We start from the raw sequence: 23,994 nt of genomic DNA, 5'->3' as shown, positions 1-23,994 counted from the left end.
AATCAACTGTAGGTATCTGTTTCTGTAGTGTAGTGGTTATCACGTTCGCCTCACACGCGAAAGGTCCCCGGTTCGAAACCGGGCAGAAACAGTTGTTATATTGTGTTGGCTACAATGTTGATAGGTGCCGTTTTGCCATGGAATTGTCCAAGCCCTGAAGATTATTTCATGCAATCTCGTTCCAAGAAAGGGAATTCTCTCAAAACACTAAAGTAATCGGCGTGTGGATGTATCTGTTGGTTCTCAGACCTTGCTTTCAAAAGAGCCCTGCAATCGGTTCACTGCTCACCTAGAACAAGCATTAACATGGAGAATTGTTGGCACCAACAGGAATCTTATTTTAGTGGAGTGTTTCTGGCTTTGAGTGCAGAGGCCCTCGGCTCAATTCCAAGATGATCCTTCTCAAGGTGATGATACAAATGCATTGTCACCTTTACGTTTAATGTCAGAATCATTTATTTCCAGTTGGTGGTGTAAGAATGTTTGCAACAGTATGGCGATTTTTCCTAGCCATGCATGAATGAAAGCATATCACTCGCCTTTAGGTGTTTTTCTAATACATTGATATTTGCATCTTCCTTCCTAGCCTGCATGTTTGACTATCTTACAGGCTGCATGTAATAAGTATCACATCAGGGCCCTTCTTCTACTCAATTCACAACTGTTCTATCACGACATAGATAAGAAAGCTGCATCTGCTTTTGTTGTGTAGTGGTAATCAGGTTTACCTGACGTGTGAAAGCCCCATGCTTTGAAAGTACACAGTAACAAAGAAACCGATGACTTTTATAAAAAGGTGTCATGTGTGTCTCTTACTTTGCACAAAAAGTGCCAGAGATGACTTCATTTGCAGTCACTTGAAAAGTAGGGATTCTCCAATAAATGGTAAATGGTTGAAACAAATCTGAAGAAATGCATGACATACCTGTGTGTGTGTGTGTACGCATGTATGTATATATAGGGAGAGAGAGAGCGTCAATATAAACAGACTTTATTTCAATCAAGCTGTCTTTTCTATCCTTCAGGAGCAGAATGTTCTGATCATCAGCGCTCCAGAATGTAGTGTTTTCTTGGCAAGCATCACATATTGTGATGTGTTAGCTAAAAGTTCCATATCCTAGAGACTGATATATTCCTCTGTACTTGTACCTTGGGGATTCATCAAAACCTGGCATCATAAGCAGCTTTCTACTGCCACAGACTGGACAGCGAAACAATTTAAAATATCCCAGAAAAAGAAAATAAGCATGCTTAATCAGAGCTTTCTGGACAGGAAGGACATTTGAGCAAGTGAGGAATAAGCACTGCTTTTGTTAATTTGCATAGGCAGAATAGAGACTTCTGGGAAAAGGCCGAAATTACAGTCACAGAAAATGGCTGCATCTATAGAGAACGCTAAGAAGTGTTGGCAGCTTTTCCTCTGACCCTGGCCACTTTTACAAGCAATCCTATGATAGTCAGCAGGACCCACCCTAAAAAGGAAGGGGCATCCACTTGGACCCTTTCCACCTTTTCTAAATCTCGCCTGATCGAGCCTCATTGAGCACTGATTGAGCAGATAAGCACATGTCATTCTCATTTCAGAAAGGTATTGGTTAGCTTGCTGCTAGCAGCTCAGTTATGTTATGATGTTAGAGGCTATGCAAGGAATGCTTTAGTCCAGCGATATGCAGTTTTTATTGCGCCTTGCATTCAGCAGGAAGATCTTTAGCTTGAATCTGTGACCTAGGTATTCACCTTGGTATTTCTTTTGGCACAAAGTGAAGGAGTATTTGAGAGAAAATGCACAATGTGTTTCTTATGTTGTTATGAACAACTTGTTACTCTTTCTCATTAAGCTTCAGCCACTGCAGAAATATATAAATAAGGGCTGACTTCCTGTAAGACGTGTCCAAAGCTGGGACGGAATAAAAGGAGACACTTGTAAATGATAGTGCTATCGTTTGAGAAAGGGTAAGTTGAGACTGACTTTCATGCGTATTCACAGACCAAGCATCATAAAGATACCAGCATGATCTTCATTGCGGGCTTAGAGCCGGTATTAGCTTTTGAGAGGTAAGAGGATTTTGAGGGCTCGTTGGTCTAGGGGTATGATTCTCGCTTTGGGTGCGAGAGGTCCCGGGTTCAAATCCCGGACGAGCCCTTTTCTTGGTACTCTTTTCAAGTTGTTTTGAAGTTTGCGTTTCAAAACCAACATCAATTTTTTCTTTGCAGTAGTGGATAATTCTTTGCTAGAGTCTCATGCTTCAGCCCTGCCCAGTCTGAGCTAATACCAAACATCTGGTCTTGCATGGCATGTACGAGCGTTCAGCTAGGGATGTCGGGCAGGTTGCATGAAAGAAATCTAAAGCCAGAGGCCCATGGAATAGCCAGTTCGGAGCAGTTTCATTACAGAAAAATCAACTGTAGGTATCTGTTTCTGTAGTGTAGTGGTTATCACGTTTGCCTCACACGCGAAAGGTCCCCGGTTCGAAACCGGGCAGAAACAGTTGTTATATTGTGTTGGCTACAATGTTGATAGGTGCCGTTTTGCCATGGAATTGTCCAAGCCCTGAAGATTATTTCATGCAATCTCGTTCCAAGAAAGGGAATTCTCTCAAAACACTAAAGTAATCGGCGTGTGGATGTATCTGTTGGTTCTCAGACCTTGCTTTCAAAAGAGCCCTGCAATCGGTTCACTGCTCACCTAGAACAAGCATTAACATGGAGAATTGTTGGCACCAACAGGAATCTTATTTTAGTGGAGTGTTTCTGGCTTTGAGTGCAGAGGCCCTCGGCTCAATTCCAAGATGATCCTTCTCAAGGTGATGATACAAATGCATTGTCACCTTTACGTTTAATGTCAGAATCATTTATTTCCAGTTGGTGGTGTAAGAATGTTTGCAACAGTATGGCGATTTTTCCTAGCCATGCATGAATGAAAGCATATCACTCGCCTTTAGGTGTTTTTCTAATACATTGATATTTGCATCTTCCTTCCTAGCCTGCATGTTTGACTATCTTACAGGCTGCATGTAATAAGTATCACATCAGGGCCCTTCTTCTACTCAATTCACAACTGTTCTATCACGACATAGATAAGAAAGCTGCATCTGCTTTTGTTGTGTAGTGGTAATCAGGTTTACCTGACGTGTGAAAGCCCCATGCTTTGAAAGTACACAGTAACAAAGAAACCGATGACTTTTATAAAAAGGTGTCATGTGTGTCTCTTACTTTGCACAAAAAGTGCCAGAGATGACTTCATTTGCAGTCACTTGAAAAGTAGGGATTCTCCAATAAATGGTAAATGGTTGAAACAAATCTGAAGAAATGCATGACATACCTGTGTTTTGTGTGTGTACGCATGTATGTATATATAGGGAGAGAGAGAGCGTCAATATAAACAGACTTTATTTCAATCAAGCTGTCTTTTCTGTCCTTCAGGAGCAGAATGTTCTGATCATCAGCGCTCCAGAATGTAGTGTTTTCTTGGCAAGCATCACATATTGTGATGTTTTAGCTAAAAGTTCCATATCCTAGAGACTGATATATTCCTCTGTACTTGTACCTTGGGGATTCATCAAAACCTGGCATCATAAGCAGCTTTCTACTGCCACAGACTGGACAGCGAAACAATTTAAAATATCCCAGAAAAAGAAAATAAGCATGCTTAATCAGAGCTTTCTGGACAGGAAGGACATTTGAGCAAGTGAGGAATAAGCACTGCTTTTGTTAATTTGCATAGGCAGAATAGAGACTTCTGGGAAAAGGCCGAAATTACAGTCACAGAAAATGGCTGCATCTATAGAGAACGCTAAGAAGTGTTGGCAGCTTTTCCTCTGACCCTGGCCACTTTTACAAGCAATCCTATGATAGTCAGCAGGACCCACCCTAAAAAGGAAGGGGCATCCACTTGGACCCTTTCCACCTTTTCTAAATCTCGCCTGATCGAGCCTGATCGAGCAGATAAGCACATGTCATTCTCATTTCAGAAAGGTATTGGTTAGCTTGCTGCTAGCAGCTCAGTTATGTTATGATGTTAGAGGCTATGCAAGGAATGCTTTAGTCCAGCGATATGCAGTTTTTATTGCGCCTTGCATTCAGCAGGAAGATCTTTAGCTTGAATCTGTGGCCTAGGTATTCACCTTGGTATTTCTTTTGGCACAAAGTGAAGGAGTATTTGAGAGAAAATGCACAATGTGTTTCTTATGTTGTTATGAACAACTTGTTACTCTTTCTCATTAAGCTTCAGCCACTGAAGAAATATATAAATAAGGGCTGACTTCCTGTAAGACGTGTCCAAAGCTGGGACGGAATAAAAGGAGACACTTGTAAATGATAGTGCTATCGTTTGAGAAAGGGTAAGTTGAGACTGACTTTCATGCGTATTCACAGACCAAGCATCATAAAGATACCAGCATGATCTTCATTGCGGGCTTAGAGCCGGTATTAGCTTTTGAGAGGTAAGAGGATTTTGAGGGCTCGTTGGTCTAGGGGTATGATTCTCGCTTTGGGTGCGAGAGGTCCCGGGTTCAAATCCCGGACGAGCCCTTTTCTTGGTACTCTTTTCAAGTTGTTTTGAAGTTTGCGTTTCAAAACCAACATCAATTTTTTCTTTGCAGTAGTGGATAATTCTTTGCTAGAGTCTCATGCTTCAGCCCTGCCCAGTCTGAGCTAATACCAAACATCTGGTCTTGCATGGCATGTACGAGCGTTCAGCTAGGGATGTCGGGCAGGTTGCATGAAAGAAATCTAAAGCCAGAGGCCCATGGAATAGCCAGTTCGGAGCAGTTTCATTACAGAAAAATCAACTGTAGGTATCTGTTTCTGTAGTGTAGTGGTTATCACGTTTGCCTCACACGCAAAAGGTCCCTGGTTTGAAACCGGGCAGAAACAGTTGTTATATTGTGTTGGCTACAATGTTGATAGGTGCCGTTTTGCCATGGAATTGTCCAAGCCCTGAAGATTATTTCATGCAATCTCGTTCCAAGAAAGGGAATTCTCTCAAAACACTAAAGTAATCGGCGTGTGGATGTATCTGTTGGTTCTCAGACCTTGCTTTCAAAAGAGCCCTGCAATCGGTTCACTGCTCACCTAGAACAAGCATTAACATGGAGAATTGTTGGCACCAACAGGAATCTTATTTTAGTGGAGTGTTTCTGGCTTTGAGTGCAGAGGCCCTCGGCTCAATTCCAAGATGATCCTTCTCAAGGTGATGATACAAATGCATTGTCACCTTTACGTTTAATGTCAGAATCATTTATTTCCAGTTGGTGGTGTAAGAATGTTTGCAACAGTATGGCGATTTTTCCTAGCCATGCATGAATGAAAGCATATCACTCGCCTTTAGGTGTTTTTCTAATACATTGATATTTGCATCTTCCTTCCTAGCCTGCATGTTTGACTATCTTACAGGCTGCATGTAATAAGTATCACATCAGGGCCCTTCTTCTACTCAATTCACAACTGTTCTATCACGACATAGATAAGAAAGCTGCATCTGCTTTTGTTGTGTAGTGGTAATCAGGTTTACCTGACGTGTGAAAGCCCCATGCTTTGAAAGTACACAGTAACAAAGAAACCGATGACTTTTATAAAAAGGTGTCATGTGTGTCTCTTACTTTGCACAAAAAGTGCCAGAGATGACTTCATTTGCAGTCACTTGAAAAGTAGGGATTCTCCAATAAATGGTAAATGGTTGAAACAAATCTGAAGAAATGCATGACATACCTGTGTGTGTGTGTGTACGCATGTATGTATATATAGGGAGAGAGAGAGCGTCAATATAAACAGACTTTATTTCAATCAAGCTGTCTTTTCTATCCTTCAGGAGCAGAATGTTCTGATCATCAGCGCTCCAGAATGTAGTGTTTTCTTGGCAAGCATCACATATTGTGATGTGTTAGCTAAAAGTTCCATATCCTAGAGACTGATATATTCCTCTGTACTTGTACCTTGGGGATTCATCAAAACCTGGCATCATAAGCAGCTTTCTACTGCCACAGACTGGACAGCGAAACAATTTAAAATATCCCAGAAAAAGAAAATAAGCATGCTTAATCAGAGCTTTCTGGACAGGAAGGACATTTGAGCAAGTGAGGAATAAGCACTGCTTTTGTTAATTTGCATAGGCAGAATAGAGACTTCTGGGAAAAGGCCGAAATTACAGTCACAGAAAATGGCTGCATCTATAGAGAACGCTAAGAAGTGTTGGCAGCTTTTCCTCTGACCCTGGCCACTTTTACAAGCAATCCTATGATAGTCAGCAGGACCCACCCTAAAAAGGAAGGGGCATCCACTTGGACCCTTTCCACCTTTTCTAAATCTCGCCTGATCGAGCCTCATTGAGCACTGATTGAGCAGATAAGCACATGTCATTCTCATTTCAGAAAGGTATTGGTTAGCTTGCTGCTAGCAGCTCAGTTATGTTATGATGTTAGAGGCTATGCAAGGAATGCTTTAGTCCAGCGATATGCAGTTTTTATTGCGCCTTGCATTCAGCAGGAAGATCTTTAGCTTGAATCTGTGACCTAGGTATTCACCTTGGTATTTCTTTTGGCACAAAGTGAAGGAGTATTTGAGAGAAAATGCACAATGTGTTTCTTATGTTGTTATGAACAACTTGTTACTCTTTCTCATTAAGCTTCAGCCACTGCAGAAATATATAAATAAGGGCTGACTTCCTGTAAGACGTGTCCAAAGCTGGGACGGAATAAAAGGAGACACTTGTAAATGATAGTGCTATCGTTTGAGAAAGGGTAAGTTGAGACTGACTTTCATGCGTATTCACAGACCAAGCATCATAAAGATACCAGCATGATCTTCATTGCGGGCTTAGAGCCGGTATTAGCTTTTGAGAGGTAAGAGGATTTTGAGGGCTCGTTGGTCTAGGGGTATGATTCTCGCTTTGGGTGCGAGAGGTCCCGGGTTCAAATCCCGGACGAGCCCTTTTCTTGGTACTCTTTTCAAGTTGTTTTGAAGTTTGCGTTTCAAAACCAACATCAATTTTTTCTTTGCAGTAGTGGATAATTCTTTGCTAGAGTCTCATGCTTCAGCCCTGCCCAGTCTGAGCTAATACCAAACATCTGGTCTTGCATGGCATGTACGAGCGTTCAGCTAGGGATGTCGGGCAGGTTGCATGAAAGAAATCTAAAGCCAGAGGCCCATGGAATAGCCAGTTCGGAGCAGTTTCATTACAGAAAAATCAACTGTAGGTATCTGTTTCTGTAGTGTAGTGGTTATCACGTTTGCCTCACACGCGAAAGGTCCCCGGTTCGAAACCGGGCAGAAACAGTTGTTATATTGTGTTGGCTACAATGTTGATAGGTGCCGTTTTGCCATGGAATTGTCCAAGCCCTGAAGATTATTTCATGCAATCTCGTTCCAAGAAAGGGAATTCTCTCAAAACACTAAAGTAATCGGCGTGTGGATGTATCTGTTGGTTCTCAGACCTTGCTTTCAAAAGAGCCCTGCAATCGGTTCACTGCTCACCTAGAACAAGCATTAACATGGAGAATTGTTGGCACCAACAGGAATCTTATTTTAGTGGAGTGTTTCTGGCTTTGAGTGCAGAGGCCCTCGGCTCAATTCCAAGATGATCCTTCTCAAGGTGATGATACAAATGCATTGTCACCTTTACGTTTAATGTCAGAATCATTTATTTCCAGTTGGTGGTGTAAGAATGTTTGCAACAGTATGGCGATTTTTCCTAGCCATGCATGAATGAAAGCATATCACTCGCCTTTAGGTGTTTTTCTAATACATTGATATTTGCATCTTCCTTCCTAGCCTGCATGTTTGACTATCTTACAGGCTGCATGTAATAAGTATCACATCAGGGCCCTTCTTCTACTCAATTCACAACTGTTCTATCACGACATAGATAAGAAAGCTGCATCTGCTTTTGTTGTGTAGTGGTAATCAGGTTTACCTGACGTGTGAAAGCCCCATGCTTTGAAAGTACACAGTAACAAAGAAACCGATGACTTTTATAAAAAGGTGTCATGTGTGTCTCTTACTTTGCACAAAAAGTGCCAGAGATGACTTCATTTGCAGTCACTTGAAAAGTAGGGATTCTCCAATAAATGGTAAATGGTTGAAACAAATCTGAAGAAATGCATGACATACCTGTGTTTTGTGTGTGTACGCATGTATGTATATATAGGGAGAGAGAGAGCGTCAATATAAACAGACTTTATTTCAATCAAGCTGTCTTTTCTGTCCTTCAGGAGCAGAATGTTCTGATCATCAGCGCTCCAGAATGTAGTGTTTTCTTGGCAAGCATCACATATTGTGATGTTTTAGCTAAAAGTTCCATATCCTAGAGACTGATATATTCCTCTGTACTTGTACCTTGGGGATTCATCAAAACCTGGCATCATAAGCAGCTTTCTACTGCCACAGACTGGACAGCGAAACAATTTAAAATATCCCAGAAAAAGAAAATAAGCATGCTTAATCAGAGCTTTCTGGACAGGAAGGACATTTGAGCAAGTGAGGAATAAGCACTGCTTTTGTTAATTTGCATAGGCAGAATAGAGACTTCTGGGAAAAGGCCGAAATTACAGTCACAGAAAATGGCTGCATCTATAGAGAACGCTAAGAAGTGTTGGCAGCTTTTCCTCTGACCCTGGCCACTTTTACAAGCAATCCTATGATAGTCAGCAGGACCCACCCTAAAAAGGAAGGGGCATCCACTTGGACCCTTTCCACCTTTTCTAAATCTCGCCTGATCGAGCCTGATCGAGCAGATAAGCACATGTCATTCTCATTTCAGAAAGGTATTGGTTAGCTTGCTGCTAGCAGCTCAGTTATGTTATGATGTTAGAGGCTATGCAAGGAATGCTTTAGTCCAGCGATATGCAGTTTTTATTGCGCCTTGCATTCAGCAGGAAGATCTTTAGCTTGAATCTGTGGCCTAGGTATTCACCTTGGTATTTCTTTTGGCACAAAGTGAAGGAGTATTTGAGAGAAAATGCACAATGTGTTTCTTATGTTGTTATGAACAACTTGTTACTCTTTCTCATTAAGCTTCAGCCACTGAAGAAATATATAAATAAGGGCTGACTTCCTGTAAGACGTGTCCAAAGCTGGGACGGAATAAAAGGAGACACTTGTAAATGATAGTGCTATCGTTTGAGAAAGGGTAAGTTGAGACTGACTTTCATGCGTATTCACAGACCAAGCATCATAAAGATACCAGCATGATCTTCATTGCGGGCTTAGAGCCGGTATTAGCTTTTGAGAGGTAAGAGGATTTTGAGGGCTCGTTGGTCTAGGGGTATGATTCTCGCTTTGGGTGCGAGAGGTCCCGGGTTCAAATCCCGGACGAGCCCTTTTCTTGGTACTCTTTTCAAGTTGTTTTGAAGTTTGCGTTTCAAAACCAACATCAATTTTTTCTTTGCAGTAGTGGATAATTCTTTGCTAGAGTCTCATGCTTCAGCCCTGCCCAGTCTGAGCTAATACCAAACATCTGGTCTTGCATGGCATGTACGAGCGTTCAGCTAGGGATGTCGGGCAGGTTGCATGAAAGAAATCTAAAGCCAGAGGCCCATGGAATAGCCAGTTCGGAGCAGTTTCATTACAGAAAAATCAACTGTAGGTATCTGTTTCTGTAGTGTAGTGGTTATCACGTTTGCCTCACACGCAAAAGGTCCCTGGTTTGAAACCGGGCAGAAACAGTTGTTATATTGTGTTGGCTACAATGTTGATAGGTGCCGTTTTGCCATGGAATTGTCCAAGCCCTGAAGATTATTTCATGCAATCTCGTTCCAAGAAAGGGAATTCTCTCAAAACACTAAAGTAATCGGCGTGTGGATGTATCTGTTGGTTCTCAGACCTTGCTTTCAAAAGAGCCCTGCAATCGGTTCACTGCTCACCTAGAACAAGCATTAACATGGAGAATTGTTGGCACCAACAGGAATCTTATTTTAGTGGAGTGTTTCTGGCTTTGAGTGCAGAGGCCCTCGGCTCAATTCCAAGATGATCCTTCTCAAGGTGATGATACAAATGCATTGTCACCTTTACGTTTAATGTCAGAATCATTTATTTCCAGTTGGTGGTGTAAGAATGTTTGCAACAGTATGGCGATTTTTCCTAGCCATGCATGAATGAAAGCATATCACTCGCCTTTAGGTGTTTTTCTAATACATTGATATTTGCATCTTCCTTCCTAGCCTGCATGTTTGACTATCTTACAGGCTGCATGTAATAAGTATCACATCAGGGCCCTTCTTCTACTCAATTCACAACTGTTCTATCACGACATAGATAAGAAAGCTGCATCTGCTTTTGTTGTGTAGTGGTAATCAGGTTTACCTGACGTGTGAAAGCCCCATGCTTTGAAAGTACACAGTAACAAAGAAACCGATGACTTTTATAAAAAGGTGTCATGTGTGTCTCTTACTTTGCACAAAAAGTGCCAGAGATGACTTCATTTGCAGTCACTTGAAAAGTAGGGATTCTCCAATAAATGGTAAATGGTTGAAACAAATCTGAAGAAATGCATGACATACCTGTGTGTGTGTGTGTACGCATGTATGTATATATAGGGAGAGAGAGAGCGTCAATATAAACAGACTTTATTTCAATCAAGCTGTCTTTTCTATCCTTCAGGAGCAGAATGTTCTGATCATCAGCGCTCCAGAATGTAGTGTTTTCTTGGCAAGCATCACATATTGTGATGTGTTAGCTAAAAGTTCCATATCCTAGAGACTGATATATTCCTCTGTACTTGTACCTTGGGGATTCATCAAAACCTGGCATCATAAGCAGCTTTCTACTGCCACAGACTGGACAGCGAAACAATTTAAAATATCCCAGAAAAAGAAAATAAGCATGCTTAATCAGAGCTTTCTGGACAGGAAGGACATTTGAGCAAGTGAGGAATAAGCACTGCTTTTGTTAATTTGCATAGGCAGAATAGAGACTTCTGGGAAAAGGCCGAAATTACAGTCACAGAAAATGGCTGCATCTATAGAGAACGCTAAGAAGTGTTGGCAGCTTTTCCTCTGACCCTGGCCACTTTTACAAGCAATCCTATGATAGTCAGCAGGACCCACCCTAAAAAGGAAGGGGCATCCACTTGGACCCTTTCCACCTTTTCTAAATCTCGCCTGATCGAGCCTGATTGAGCAGATAAGCACATGTCATTCTCATTTCAGAAAGGTATTGGTTAGCTTGCTGCTAGCAGCTCAGTTATGTTATGATGTTAGAGGCTATGCAAGGAATGCTTTAGTCCAGCGATATGCAGTTTTTATTGCGCCTTGCATTCAGCAGGAAGATCTTTAGCTTGAATCTGTGGCCTAGGTATTCACCTTGGTATTTCTTTTGGCACAAAGTGAAGGAGTATTTGAGAGAAAATGCACAATGTGTTTCTTATGTTGTTATGAACAACTTGTTACTCTTTCTCATTAAGCTTCAGCCACTGAAGAAATATATAAATAAGGGCTGACTTCCTGTAAGACGTGTCCAAAGCTGGGACGGAATAAAAGGAGACACTTGTAAATGATAGTGCTATCGTTTGAGAAAGGGTAAGTTGAGACTGACTTTCATGCGTATTCACAGACCAAGCATCATAAAGATACCAGCATGATCTTCATTGCGGGCTTAGAGCCGGTATTAGCTTTTGAGAGGTAAGAGGATTTTGAGGGCTCGTTGGTCTAGGGGTATGATTCTCGCTTTGGGTGCGAGAGGTCCCGGGTTCAAATCCCGGACGAGCCCTTTTCTTGGTACTCTTTTCAAGTTGTTTTGAAGTTTGCGTTTCAAAACCAACATCAATTTTTTCTTTGCAGTAGTGGATAATTCTTTGCTAGAGTCTCATGCTTCAGCCCTGCCCAGTCTGAGCTAATACCAAACATCTGGTCTTGCATGGCATGTACGAGCGTTCAGCTAGGGATGTCGGGCAGGTTGCATGAAAGAAATCTAAAGCCAGAGGCCCATGGAATAGCCAGTTCGGAGCAGTTTCATTACAGAAAAATCAACTGTAGGTATCTGTTTCTGTAGTGTAGTGGTTATCACGTTTGCCTCACACGCGAAAGGTCCCCGGTTCGAAACCGGGCAGAAACAGTTGTTATATTGAGTTGGCTACAATGTTGATAGGTGCCGTTTTGCCATGGAATTGTCCAAGCCCTGAAGATTATTTCATGCAATCTCGTTCCAAGAAAGGGAATTCTCTCAAAACACTAAAGTAATCGGCGTGTGGATGTATCTGTTGGTTCTCAGACCTTGCTTTCAAAAGAGCCCTGCAATCGGTTCACTGCTCACCTAGAACAAGCATTAACATGGAGAATTGTTGGCACCAACAGGAATCTTATTTTAGTGGAGTGTTTCTGGCTTTGAGTGCAGAGGCCCTCGGCTCAATTCCAAGATGATCCTTCTCAAGGTGATGATACAAATGCATTGTCACCTTTACGTTTAATGTCAGAATCATTTATTTCCAGTTGGTGGTGTAAGAATGTTTGCAACAGTATGGCGATTTTTCCTAGCCATGCATGAATGAAAGCATATCACTCGCCTTTAGGTGTTTTTCTAATACATTGATATTTGCATCTTCCTTCCTAGCCTGCATGTTTGACTATCTTACAGGCTGCATGTAATAAGTATCACATCAGGGCCCTTCTTCTACTCAATTCACAACTGTTCTATCACGACATAGATAAGAAAGCTGCATCTGCTTTTGTTGTGTAGTGGTAATCAGGTTTACCTGACGTGTGAAAGCCCCATGCTTTGAAAGTACACAGTAACAAAGAAACCGATGACTTTTATAAAAAGGTGTCATGTGTGTCTCTTACTTTGCACAAAAAGTGCCAGAGATGACTTCATTTGCAGTCACTTGAAAAGTAGGGATTCTCCAATAAATGGTAAATGGTTGAAACAAATCTGAAGAAATGCATGACATACCTGTGTGTGTGTGTGTACGCATGTATGTATATATAGGGAGAGAGAGAGCGTCAATATAAACAGACTTTATTTCAATCAAGCTGTCTTTTCTATCCTTCAGGAGCAGAATGTTCTGATCATCAGCGCTCCAGAATGTAGTGTTTTCTTGGCAAGCATCACATATTGTGATGTTTTAGCTAAAAGTTCCATATCCTAGAGACTGATATATTCCTCTGTACTTGTACCTTGGGGATTCATCAAAACCTGGCATCATAAGCAGCTTTCTACTGCCACAGACTGGACAGCGAAACAATTTAAAATATCCCAGAAAAAGAAAATAAGCATGCTTAATCAGAGCTTTCTGGACAGGAAGGACATTTGAGCAAGTGAGGAATAAGCACTGCTTTTGTTAATTTGCATAGGCAGAATAGAGACTTCTGGGAAAAGGCCGAAATTACAGTCACAGAAAATGGCTGCATCTATAGAGAACGCTAAGAAGTGTTGGCAGCTTTTCCTCTGACCCTGGCCACTTTTACAAGCAATCCTATGATAGTCAGCAGGACCCACCCTAAAAAGGAAGGGGCATCCACTTGGACCCTTTCCACCTTTTCTAAATCTCGCCTGATCGAGCCTGATCGAGCAGATAAGCACATGTCATTCTCATTTCAGAAAGGTATTGGTTAGCTTGCTGCTAGCAGCTCAGTTATGTTATGATGTTAGAGGCTATGCAAGGAATGCTTTAGTCCAGCGATATGCAGTTTTTATTGCGCCTTGCATTCAGCAGGAAGATCTTTAGCTTGAATCTGTGGCCTAGGTATTCACCTTGGTATTTCTTTTGGCACAAAGTGAAGGAGTATTTGAGAGAAAATGCACAATGTGTTTCTTATGTTGTTATGAACAACTTGTTACTCTTTCTCATTAAGCTTCAGCCACTGAAGAAATATATAAATAAGGGCTGACTTCCTGTAAGACGTGTCCAAAGCTGGGACGGAATAAAAGGAGACACTTGTAAATGATAGTGCTATCGTTTGAGAAAGGGTAAGTTGAGACTGACTTTCATGCGTATTCACAGACCAAGCATCATAAAGATACCAGCATGATCTTCATTGCGGGCTTAGAGCCGGTATTAGCTTTTGAGAGGTAAGAGGATTTTGAGGGCTCGTTGGTCTAGGGGTATGATTCTCGCTTTGGGTGCGAGAGGTCCCGGGTTCAAATCCCGGACGAGCCCTTTTCTTGGTACTCTTTTCAAGTTGTTTTGAAGTTTGCGTTTCAAAACCAACATCAATTTTTTCTTTGCAGTAGTGGATAATTCTTTGCTAGAGTCTCATGCTTCAGCCCTGCCCAGTCTGAGCTAATACCAAACATCTGGTCTTGCATGGCATGTACGAGCGTTCAGCTAGGGATGTCGGGCAGGTTGCATGAAAGAAATCTAAAGCCAGAGGCCCATGGAATAGCCAGTTCGGAGCAGTTTCATTACAGAAAAATCAACTGTAGGTATCTGTTTCGGTAGTGTAGTGGTTATCACGTTTGCCTCACACGCAAAAGGTCCCTGGTTTGAAACCGGGCAGAAACAGTTGTTATATTGTGTTGGCTACAATGTTGATAGGTGCCGTTTTGCCATGGAATTGTCCAAGCCCTGAAGATTATTTCATGCAATCTCGTTCCAAGAAAGGGAATTCTCTCAAAACACTAAAGTAATCGGCGTGTGGATGTATCTGTTGGTTCTCAGACCTTGCTTTCAAAAGAGCCCTGCAATCGGTTCACTGCTCACCTAGAACAAGCATTAACATGGAGAATTGTTGGCACCAACAGGAATCTTATTTTAGTGGAGTGTTTCTGGCTTTGAGTGCAGAGGCCCTCGGCTCAATTCCAAGATGATCCTTCTCAAGGTGATGATACAAATGCATTGTCACCTTTACGTTTAATGTCAGAATCATTTATTTCCAGTTGGTGGTGTAAGAATGTTTGCAACAGTATGGCGATTTTTCCTAGCCATGCATGAATGAAAGCATATCACTCGCCTTTAGGTGTTTTTCTAATACATTGATATTTGCATCTTCCTTCCTAGCCTGCATGTTTGACTATCTTACAGGCTGCATGTAATAAGTATCACATCAGGGCCCTTCTTCTACTCAATTCACAACTGTTCTATCACGACATAGATAAGAAAGCTGCATCTGCTTTTGTTGTGTAGTGGTAATCAGGTTTACCTGACGTGTGAAAGCCCCATGCTTTGAAAGTACACAGTAACAAAGAAACCGATGACTTTTATAAAAAGGTGTCATGTGTGTCTCTTACTTTGCACAAAAAGTGCCAGAGATGACTTCATTTGCAGTCACTTGAAAAGTAGGGATTCTCCAATAAATGGTAAATGGTTGAAACAAATCTGAAGAAATGCATGACATACCTGTGTGTGTGTGTGTACGCATGTATGTATATATAGGGAGAGAGAGAGCGTCAATATAAACAGACTTTATTTCAATCAAGCTGTCTTTTCTATCCTTCAGGAGCAGAATGTTCTGATCATCAGCGCTCCAGAATGTAGTGTTTTCTTGGCAAGCATCACATATTGTGATGTGTTAGCTAAAAGTTCCATATCCTAGAGACTGATATATTCCTCTGTACTTGTACCTTGGGGATTCATCAAAACCTGGCATCATAAGCAGCTTTCTACTGCCACAGACTGGACAGCGAAACAATTTAAAATATCCCAGAAAAAGAAAATAAGCATGCTTAATCAGAGCTTTCTGGACAGGAAGGACATTTGAGCAAGTGAGGAATAAGCACTGCTTTTGTTAATTTGCATAGGCAGAATAGAGACTTCTGGGAAAAGGCCGAAATTACAGTCACAGAAAATGGCTGCATCTATAGAGAACGCTAAGAAGTGTTGGCAGCTTTTCCTCTGACCCTGGCCACTTTTACAAGCAATCCTATGATAGTCAGCAGGACCCACCCTAAAAAGGAAGGGGCATCCACTTGGACCCTTTCCACCTTTTCTAAATCTCGCCTGATCGAGCCTGATTGAGCACTGATTGAGCAGATAAGCACATGTCATTCTCATTTCAGAAAGGTATTGGTTAGCTTGCTGCTAGCAGCTCAGTTATGTTATGATGTTAGAGGCTATGCAAGGAATGCTTTAGTCCAGCGATATGCAGTTTTTATTGCGCCTTGCATTCAGCAGGAAGATCTTTAGCTTGAATCTGTGGCCTAGGTATTCACCTTGGTATTTCTTTTGGCACAAAGTGAAGGAGTATTTGAGAGAAAATGCACAATGTGTTTCTTATGTTGTTATGAACAACTTGTTACTCTTTCTCATTAAGCTTCAGCCACTGAAGAAATATATAAATAAGGGCTGACTTCCTGTAAGACGTGTCCAAAGCTGGGACGGAATAAAAGGAGACACTTGTAAATGATAGTGCTATCGTTTGAGAAAGGGTAAGTTGAGACTGACTTTCATGCGTATTCACAGACCAAGCATCATAAAGATACCAGCATGATCTTCATTGCGGGCTTAGAGCCGGTATTAGCTTTTGAGAGGTAAGAGGATTTTGAGGGCTCGTTGGTCTAGGGGTATGATTCTCGCTTTGGGTGCGAGAGGTCCCGGGTTCAAATCCCGGACGAGCCCTTTTCTTGGTACTCTTTTCAAGTTGTTTTGAAGTTTGCGTTTCAAAACCAACATCAATTTTTTCTTTGCAGTAGTGGATAATTCTTTGCTAGAGTCTCATGCTTCAGCCCTGCCCAGTCTGAGCTAATACCAAACATCTGGTCTTGCATGGCATGTACGAGCGTTCAGCTAGGGATGTCGGGCAGGTTGCATGAAAGAAATCTAAAGCCAGAGGCCCATGGAATAGCCAGTTCGGAGCAGTTTCATTACAGAAAAATCAACTGTAGGTATCTGTTTCTGTAGTGTAGTGGTTATCACGTTTGCCTCACACGCGAAAGGTCCCCGGTTCGAAACCGGGCAGAAACAGTTGTTATATTGTGTTGGCTACAATGTTGATAGGTGCCGTTTTGCCATGGAATTGTCCAAGCCCTGAAGATTATTTCATGCAATCTCGTTCCAAGAAAGGGAATTCTCTCAAAACACTAAAGTAATCGGCGTGTGGATGTATCTGTTGGTTCTCAGACCTTGCTTTCAAAAGAGCCCTGCAATCGGTTCACTGCTCACCTAGAACAAGCATTAACATGGAGAATTGTTGGCACCAACAGGAATCTTATTTTAGTGGAGTGTTTCTGGCTTTGAGTGCAGAGGCCCTCGGCTCAATTCCAAGATGATCCTTCTCAAGGTGATGATACAAATGCATTGTCACCTTTACGTTTAATGTCAGAATCATTTATTTCCAGTTGGTGGTGTAAGAATGTTTGCAACAGTATGGCGATTTTTCCTAGCCATGCATGAATGAAAGCATATCAATCGCCTTTAGGTGTTTTTCTAATACATTGATATTTGCATCTTCCTTCCTAGCCTGCATGTTTGACTATCTTACAGGCTGCATGTAATAAGTATCACATCAGGGCCCTTCTTCTACTCAATTCACAACTGTTCTATCACGACATAGATAAGAAAGCTGCATCTGCTTTTGTTGTGTAGTGGTAATCAGGTTTACCTGACGTGTGAAAGCCCCATGCTTTGAAAGTACACAGTAACAAAGAAACCGATGACTTTTATAAAAAGGTGTCATGTGTGTCTCTTACTTTGCACAAAAAGTGCCAGAGATGACTTCATTTGCAGTCACTTGAAAAGTAGGGATTCTCCAATAAATGGTAAATGGTTGAAACAAATCTGAAGAAATGCATGACATACCTGTGTGTGTGTGTGTACGCATGTATGTATATATAGGGAGAGAGAGAGCGTCAATATAAACAGACTTTATTTCAATCAAGCTGTCTTTTCTATCCTTCAGGAGCAGAATGTTCTGATCATCAGCGCTCCAGAATGTAGTGTTTTCTTGGCAAGCATCACATATTGTGATGTTTTAGCTAAAAGTTCCATATCCTAGAGACTGATATATTCCTCTGTACTTGTACCTTGGGGATTCATCAAAACCTGGCATCATAAGCAGCTTTCTACTGCCACAGACTGGACAGCGAAACAATTTAAAATATCCCAGAAAAAGAAAATAAGCATGCTTAATCAGAGCTTTCTGGACAGGAAGGACATTTGAGCAAGTGAGGAATAAGCACTGCTTTTGTTAATTTGCATAGGCAGAATAGAGACTTCTGGGAAAAGGCCGAAATTACAGTCACAGAAAATGGCTGCATCTATAGAGAACGCTAAGAAGTGTTGGCAGCTTTTCCTCTGACCCTGGCCACTTTTACAAGCAATCCTATGATAGTCAGCAGGACCCACCCTAAAAAGGAAGGGGCATCCACTTGGACCCTTTCCACCTTTTCTAAATCTCGCCTGATCGAGCCTGATCGAGCAGATAAGCACATGTCATTCTCATTTCAGAAAGGTATTGGTTAGCTTGCTGCTAGCAGCTCAGTTATGTTATGATGTTAGAGGCTATGCAAGGAATGCTTTAGTCCAGCGATATGCAGTTTTTATTGCGCCTTGCATTCAGCAGGAAGATCTTTAGCTTGAATCTGTGGCCTAGGTATTCACCTTGGTATTTCTTTTGGCACAAAGTGAAGGAGTATTTGAGAGAAAATGCACAATGTGTTTCTTATGTTGTTATGAACAACTTGTTACTCTTTCTCATTAAGCTTCAGCCACTGAAGAAATATATAAATAAGGGCTGACTTCCTGTAAGACGTGTCCAAAGCTGGGACGGAATAAAAGGAGACACTTGTAAATGATAGTGCTATCGTTTGAGAAAGGGTAAGTTGAGACTGACTTTCATGCGTATTCACAGACCAAGCATCATAAAGATACCAGCATGATCTTCATTGCGGGCTTAGAGCCGGTATTAGCTTTTGAGAGGTAAGAGGATTTTGAGGGCTCGTTGGTCTAGGGGTATGATTCTCGCTTTGGGTGCGAGAGGTCCCGGGTTCAAATCCCGGACGAGCCCTTTTCTTGGTACTCTTTTCAAGTTGTTTTGAAGTTTGCGTTTCAAAACCAACATCAATTTTTTCTTTGCAGTAGTGGATAATTCTTTGCTAGAGTCTCATGCTTCAGCCCTGCCCAGTCTGAGCTAATACCAAACATCTGGTCTTGCATGGCATGTACGAGCGTTCAGCTAGGGATGTCGGGCAGGTTGCATGAAAGAAATCTAAAGCCAGAGGCCCATGGAATAGCCAGTTCGGAGCAGTTTCATTACAGAAAAATCAACTGTAGGTATCTGTTTCGGTAGTGTAGTGGTTATCACGTTTGCCTCACACGCAAAAGGTCCCTGGTTTGAAACCGGGCAGAAACAGTTGTTATATTGTGTTGGCTACAATGTTGATAGGTGCCGTTTTGCCATGGAATTGTCCAAGCCCTGAAGATTATTTCATGCAATCTCGTTCCAAGAAAGGGAATTCTCTCAAAACACTAAAGTAATCGGCGTGTGGATGTATCTGTTGGTTCTCAGACCTTGCTTTCAAAAGAGCCCTGCAATCGGTTCACTGCTCACCTAGAACAAGCATTAACATGGAGAATTGTTGGCACCAACAGGAATCTTATTTTAGTGGAGTGTTTCTGGCTTTGAGTGCAGAGGCCCTCGGCTCAATTCCAAGATGATCCTTCTCAAGGTGATGATACAAATGCATTGTCACCTTTACGTTTAATGTCAGAATCATTTATTTCCAGTTGGTGGTGTAAGAATGTTTGCAACAGTATGGCGATTTTTCCTAGCCATGCATGAATGAAAGCATATCACTCGCCTTTAGGTGTTTTTCTAATACATTGATATTTGCATCTTCCTTCCTAGCCTGCATGTTTGACTATCTTACAGGCTGCATGTAATAAGTATCACATCAGGGCCCTTCTTCTACTCAATTCACAACTGTTCTATCACGACATAGATAAGAAAGCTGCATCTGCTTTTGTTGTGTAGTGGTAATCAGGTTTACCTGACGTGTGAAAGCCCCATGCTTTGAAAGTACACAGTAACAAAGAAACCGATGACTTTTATAAAAAGGTGTCATGTGTGTCTCTTACTTTGCACAAAAAGTGCCAGAGATGACTTCATTTGCAGTCACTTGAAAAGTAGGGATTCTCCAATAAATGGTAAATGGTTGAAACAAATCTGAAGAAATGCATGACATACCTGTGTGTGTGTGTGTACGCATGTATGTATATATAGGGAGAGAGAGAGCGTCAATATAAACAGACTTTATTTCAATCAAGCTGTCTTTTCTATCCTTCAGGAGCAGAATGTTCTGATCATCAGCGCTCCAGAATGTAGTGTTTTCTTGGCAAGCATCACATATTGTGATGTGTTAGCTAAAAGTTCCATATCCTAGAGACTGATATATTCCTCTGTACTTGTACCTTGGGGATTCATCAAAACCTGGCATCATAAGCAGCTTTCTACTGCCACAGACTGGACAGCGAAACAATTTAAAATATCCCAGAAAAAGAAAATAAGCATGCTTAATCAGAGCTTTCTGGACAGGAAGGACATTTGAGCAAGTGAGGAATAAGCACTGCTTTTGTTAATTTGCATAGGCAGAATAGAGACTTCTGGGAAAAGGCCGAAATTACAGTCACAGAAAATGGCTGCATCTATAGAGAACGCTAAGAAGTGTTGGCAGCTTTTCCTCTGACCCTGGCCACTTTTACAAGCAATCCTATGATAGTCAGCAGGACCCACCCTAAAAAGGAAGGGGCATCCACTTGGACCCTTTCCACCTTTTCTAAATCTCGCCTGATCGAGCCTGATTGAGCACTGATTGAGCAGATAAGCACATGTCATTCTCATTTCAGAAAGGTATTGGTTAGCTTGCTGCTAGCAGCTCAGTTATGTTATGATGTTAGAGGCTATGCAAGGAATGCTTTAGTCCAGCGATATGCAGTTTTTATTGCGCCTTGCATTCAGCAGGAAGATCTTTAGCTTGAATCTGTGGCCTAGGTATTCACCTTGGTATTTCTTTTGGCACAAAGTGAAGGAGTATTTGAGAGAAAATGCACAATGTGTTTCTTATGTTGTTATGAACAACTTGTTACTCTTTCTCATTAAGCTTCAGCCACTGAAGAAATATATAAATAAGGGCTGACTTCCTGTAAGACGTGTCCAAAGCTGGGACGGAATAAAAGGAGACACTTGTAAATGATAGTGCTATCGTTTGAGAAAGGGTAAGTTGAGACTGACTTTCATGCGTATTCACAGACCAAGCATCATAAAGATACCAGCATGATCTTCATTGCGGGCTTAGAGCCGGTATTAGCTTTTGAGAGGTAAGAGGATTTTGAGGGCTCGTTGGTCTAGGGGTATGATTCTCGCTTTGGGTGCGAGAGGTCCCGGGTTCAAATCCCGGACGAGCCCTTTTCTTGGTACTCTTTTCAAGTTGTTTTGAAGTTTGCGTTTCAAAACCAACATCAATTTTTTCTTTGCAGTAGTGGATAATTCTTTGCTAGAGTCTCATGCTTCAGCCCTGCCCAGTCTGAGCTAATACCAAACATCTGGTCTTGCATGGCATGTACGAGCGTTCAGCTAGGGATGTCGGGCAGGTTGCATGAAAGAAATCTAAAGCCAGAGGCCCATGGAATAGCCAGTTCGGAGCAGTTTCATTACAGAAAAATCAACTGTAGGTATCTGTTTCTGTAGTGTAGTGGTTATCATGTTTGCCTCACACGCGAAAGGTCCCCGGTTCGAAACCGGGCAGAAACAGTTGTTATATTGTGTTGGCTACAATGTTGATAGGTGCCGTTTTGCCATGGAATTGTCCAAGCCCTGAAGATTATTTCATGCAATCTCGTTCCAAGAAAGGGAATTCTCTCAAAACACTAAAGTAATCGGCGTGTGGATGTATCTGTTGGTTCTCAGACCTTGCTTTCAAAAGAGCCCTGCAATCGGTTCACTGCTCACCTAGAACAAGCATTAACATGGAGAATTGTTGGCACCAACAGGAATCTTATTTTAGTGGAGTGTTTCTGGCTTTGAGTGCAGAGGCCCTCGGCTCAATTCCAAGATGATCCTTCTCAAGGTGATGATACAAATGCATTGTCACCTTTACGTTTAATGTCAGAATCATTTATTTCCAGTTGGTGGTGTAAGAATGTTTGCAACAGTATGGCGATTTTTCCTAGCCATGCATGAATGAAAGCATATCACTCGCCTTTAGGTGTTTTTCTAATACATTGATATTTGCATCTTCCTTCCTAGCCTGCATGTTTGACTATCTTACAGGCTGCATGTAATAAGTATCACATCAGGGCCCTTCTTCTACTCAATTCACAACTGTTCTATCACGACATAGATAAGAAAGCTGCATCTGCTTTTGTTGTGTAGTGGTAATCAGGTTTACCTGACGTGTGAAAGCCCCATGCTTTGAAAGTACACAGTAACAAAGAAACCGATGACTTTTATAAAAAGGTGTCATGTGTGTCTCTTACTTTGCACAAAAAGTGCCAGAGATGACTTCATTTGCAGTCACTTGAAAAGTAGGGATTCTCCAATAAATGGTAAATGGTTGAAACAAATCTGAAGAAATGCATGACATACCTGTGTGTGTGTGTGTACGCATGTATGTATATATAGGGAGAGAGAGAGCGTCAATATAAACAGACTTTATTTCAATCAAGCTGTCTTTTCTATCCTTCAGGAGCAGAATGTTCTGATCATCAGCGCTCCAGAATGTAGTGTTTTCTTGGCAAGCATCACATATTGTGATGTTTTAGCTAAAAGTTCCATATCCTAGAGACTGATATATTCCTCTGTACTTGTACCTTGGGGATTCATCAAAACCTGGCATCATAAGCAGCTTTCTACTGCCACAGACTGGACAGCGAAACAATTTAAAATATCCCAGAAAAAGAAAATAAGCATGCTTAATCAGAGCTTTCTGGACAGGAAGGACATTTGAGCAAGTGAGGAATAAGCACTGCTTTTGTTAATTTGCATAGGCAGAATAGAGACTTCTGGGAAAAGGCCGAAATTACAGTCACAGAAAATGGCTGCATCTATAGAGAACGCTAAGAAGTGTTGGCAGCTTTTCCTCTGACCCTGGCCACTTTTACAAGCAATCCTATGATAGTCAGCAGGACCCACCCTAAAAAGGAAGGGGCATCCACTTGGACCCTTTCCACCTTTTCTAAATCTCGCCTGATCGAGCCTGATCGAGCAGATAAGCACATGTCATTCTCATTTCAGAAAGGTATTGGTTAGCTTGCTGCTAGCAGCTCAGTTATGTTATGATGTTAGAGGCTATGCAAGGAATGCTTTAGTCCAGCGATATGCAGTTTTTATTGCGCCTTGCATTCAGCAGGAAGATCTTTAGCTTGAATCTGTGGCCTAGGTATTCACCTTGGTATTTCTTTTGGCACAAAGTGAAGGAGTATTTGAGAGAAAATGCACAATGTGTTTCTTATGTTGTTATGAACAACTTGTTACTCTTTCTCATTAAGCTTCAGCCACTGAAGAAATATATAAATAAGGGCTGACTTCCTGTAAGACGTGTCCAAAGCTGGGACGGAATAAAAGGAGACACTTGTAAATGATAGTGCTATCGTTTGAGAAAGGGTAAGTTGAGACTGACTTTCATGCGTATTCACAGACCAAGCATCATAAAGATACCAGCATGATCTTCATTGCGGGCTTAGAGCCGGTATTAGCTTTTGAGAGGTAAGAGGATTTTGAGGGCTCGTTGGTCTAGGGGTATGATTCTCGCTTTGGGTGCGAGAGGTCCCGGGTTCAAATCCCGGACGAGCCCTTTTCTTGGTACTCTTTTCAAGTTGTTTTGAAGTTTGCGTTTCAAAACCAACATCAATTTTTTCTTTGCAGTAGTGGATAATTCTTTGCTAGAGTCTCATGCTTCAGCCCTGCCCAGTCTGAGCTAATACCAAACATCTGGTCTTGCATGGCATGTACGAGCGTTCAGCTAGGGATGTCGGGCAGGTTGCATGAAAGAAATCTAAAGCCAGAGGCCCATGGAATAGCCAGTTCGGAGCAGTTTCATTACAGAAAAATCAACTGTAGGTATCTGTTTCGGTAGTGTAGTGGTTATCACGTTTGCCTCACACGCAAAAGGTCCCTGGTTTGAAACCGGGCAGAA

The 23,994-nt window shown here is 41.7% G+C and overlaps 1 non-coding gene across 1 annotated transcript; it reads left to right on the top strand.

The window, feature by feature from the left end:
• Positions 1-18: 18 nt before the first annotated feature.
• TRNAV-CAC (transfer RNA valine (anticodon CAC)) lies at positions 19-91 on the top strand. The gene has a single exon. It is a non-coding gene; the product is annotated as a tRNA-Val (tRNA).
• The last annotated feature ends 23,903 nt before the right edge of the window (positions 92-23,994 follow it).

Source organism: Triturus cristatus, chromosome 8 (genome assembly GCF_964204655.1).
Source record: "Triturus cristatus chromosome 8, aTriCri1.1, whole genome shotgun sequence".
NCBI lineage: Eukaryota > Metazoa > Chordata > Amphibia > Caudata > Salamandridae > Triturus > Triturus cristatus.
Note: the sequence above shows the minus strand (reverse complement) of the source record. Positions and strands in the feature narration are given on the sequence as shown.